Below are 3,379 nucleotides of genomic sequence, written 5' to 3'. Positions count from 1 at the left end.
AATGCCTGTAGTCTAGGTAAGAACAGACAGTGGAAGGTAAGCAGCCTCACTGGCAATATGGCCTTACTTTAAGATAATCAGTTGAATAAGACAGCAGGATCAAATGCAAGCTAACCAGTTCTGCTTGGATGAAAGAATTTCACAGAGAAAAGCTAAGATTCTTCTTTTCCAGGCTTTAAATGTAATCTCTTCTACCTCTTGTATGGATAGATAAGGAATGCTTATTTGCTTTCCTAAACATAGATATATTCAGGCATAAGGTTTTCAAAGAATGTCTACTGAAAAAAAATTACCAGAATTGGTGTGTTCCCCAGACTGCAAGTGGCTGATGCAGATCACTTAGAACACCATACAAGAACACCAAAGGACACCACTTCTCCTTGCTTGCTTCTGAAAAATTACAATTTAGCTGAGGGGTGTGACAACCTCTCTGCTAGGCCAGACAAGACAAAAGAAAAGATTCACAGCCAAGGAACTGGTTTGCTGGGATAAAAAAGAAACAGGGCTGCGGATGACCTTAATTAAAAAGTCATGGTTGTGCAGGTGACCCCACTTTCCCCTCCTGAGGCACAGTGACTTGTTCTGTTTATACAACTGATAACTGGTCATTTCAGGAGCTTTAGTCAAAGGAACATTATACTTGACACCTGGTGGAAATTTGGCAGCTGTGTAAGGTCTAGAGGGAAGCTTGTCATCTCTAGGTTAGTTTAGTGGTTTGCCCTTTTGGGGAGCAAAGAACTGAGTTGCAATTGCACCCCCTGTCCTGTATCAGCATGGAGAGTATGTTGCATGTTGTTATGTTCAGTCTGGTAGACATTTCCAGTTACGTGCTGGTGTGTGAGTTTGGCAGCCTGTGTTTTTCAGACAGTGTTACCATAAGTCGGCAGATGAAAAACTCTCTAAGACTCAATCTGGAGTTTTAGAAAGCAGGCATTCCTTTTTGCGGCGCCGGGCACACAGGGGATCACTCCACCTAATGTGCACGCCGAGCTGCTCAACTATAGGAGTTAAGTACAATCAGAATATACATATTCATTAGATTCCCGAGACATGATTAACATATTCATGTTATTTCATTAACATATGTAAAAGTCTTTAACGCATGCGCTCTTATGTCCATTGGTGGTCTTTCAGGGTCCTCTGGTGGTCGTCGATAGTCTTCCTCACCGTGACCGCTAGTTGAACTCAGTTCTTGCGCATGCACAGTTTGTTCTTTGGCTCGGTTTGCACAATTTTACCTTCACAAACGAGCTGTCTTCAGCATCACTTCCTTATCTACAAGGTTTCAAGGTCTTCTGTCCTACTGAATGTTTAGCTTATCTATTCACAGAGTATACCCCTACTGAATGTTTAGCTTATCTATTCACAGAGTATGTCAAGCTTGGCTACATTATGTCCAGTAAAGAGAACCGTATGTCTCTTCAATATTCCTTTGTACTCAGCATCAACAGTACTTAGAGGACCTATGCTAACATGCTGGCTTTATTTATGCTGCCTGCTAATAGACAGACTGCTCTACAGTCTGATGATAGGATGAGACCCGTTATTATAATTGCTAGTGAAAGAAACTGTGTTTTAACTGCAGTAGAGAAGGCCTGCACTTCAGGAACTAAGGAATCTTGTTCTATGTCAGATGTAAGTAGCTTTTAAGTGATAATTCTGCCTGTATAGACTAGAATACATGAAGTCTTTATAAGGTGATGTTATCATCAGGATCTGAGGAAAGAAGAAATTATTACAATGGTAATAGCAAATCTAGGACCTAATAGTGCAGCAGATATGGTATTGACAAAGGTGTGAGATTAAAATTGTAAAGCCTTATGAGCTTTTATGATTTCCCCGCATAAAAAAAAAGAGACCTAGTAAACACACAGAAGCTCTGATAGTTACTGGAAACCAGGTTTATTTGGAGGAATGCACAAATGAAAGAAATGTCAAATGTGCCTTTTGGAATAGTGTTCTTTATACATATATTGTGTCTATATTTGTACAGCACCTAACATGAACGCTGATCGAGATGCTAATAAAGAACAGACATTCTGGATATAAATTTAACACAGTAATAACTAATGTTTCTGATCCCTCTGATACACACATCAAGTGAATTGTATGAAACAGGAATATCTAATCCATTTGAAAGTGAGAATAGGGTCTGGGCTAGCAGATTTTCTGCCAGTTACTCTGTATTTAAATGAACAAGAAATATGACTTGATATAAGCTTTGTGTAAAGCTGTTTTACGAGTCTGATTTTTCTAAGCTTAATCAATTAAGACATCAGACCCTCTAAAACACAGTCAATTTACTTTGGCAGGAAGCTTTACAGCTCTTGGTAAATAATCAGATGAACGGGAAAGAATATAATACATTGATCGATATTTTCCCCTTCAAAAGCCGTGTTTCCACTGAACAAATAATTCTAAGATTTGGACTGAAATCTTAAAATCTTGAAGTCAATAGCGAAACTCCCTTTCATGTTGACGGGGCCCAGTTTTCACCCTGGGTACTTCTGAGGTTGTCTTCCTTAGCATCTGAAAGAATATGCTGATACCCTATTAGTTGTTCTACTTACTGCTGTTTGCCTGATCGCACAGGCTTCCCGTTTTTGCACATCCAATCAATATGCTATTGAATATTGAATGACTACCTCGGAAAAGACAAAACCAAATTGTGGTTTTTTCCGAGCAGCTTGGGAAACGGACCGAGTGTTATTGCACTCAAATTTATGAAATGTAACTGTCACAATGCTGGCAAGCATCAGCCTTCGCACATTTTGCAGGCAAATAAACAGCACTTTGACTGTTGAAGCTTATTGTCGAACTGCTTCATCTCTGATGGCAGGCACAGGGAGCGCGCATCGCTCAGACAGCTGCTCCCCTCTCTGCTGGGCAAGCGGCTGCGCGAGCGATGTTGGTCTAGTGGTCTGTTTTATGACAGTTTTGTGGAAACTCCTTCCTCTTCCGGAGCAGCCTCTGTTCCGTGATCTTGTTTGCACTCACCTGCTGTTGGGACACTTCCCAGGAAGGGCTGAACCAGAGCCCCGAGGAGGGAACCGGGTGGGGATCTGGTCGAGTACAGTGAGCGGTTACGTTCAGAGCCTGATGATGTCTTTCCAGAGGGGAGCGGGCCCTGCTCACTGTAGACCTTTCTCTGCTGTGAGCAGTCCGCAGCTCCCCCCCGCACACAGCGGGCTGGCAAAACCCGACGCAAAGCAGGACCCGGTCCTGCCCTCGGCACTTCTTGTCTGCCTCTGCTCCGCGGGCCGCTCTCCGCGGAGAGCAAACCAGGCCAGAGGGCAGCCGTCCCCGCGGGCCCGCCCCAACCGGGGGGATGCGGCGGGGCGGCCCCCCCGGGCCGCGGCCCCGCCGCGCATGGGGGGGC

Source organism: Aptenodytes forsteri, unplaced genomic scaffold, assembly GCF_000699145.1.
Source record: "Aptenodytes forsteri isolate BGI_AS27 unplaced genomic scaffold, ASM69914v1 Scaffold183, whole genome shotgun sequence".
In the NCBI taxonomy this organism is placed as follows: Eukaryota; Metazoa; Chordata; class Aves; order Sphenisciformes; family Spheniscidae; genus Aptenodytes; species Aptenodytes forsteri.
Note: the sequence above shows the minus strand (reverse complement) of the source record.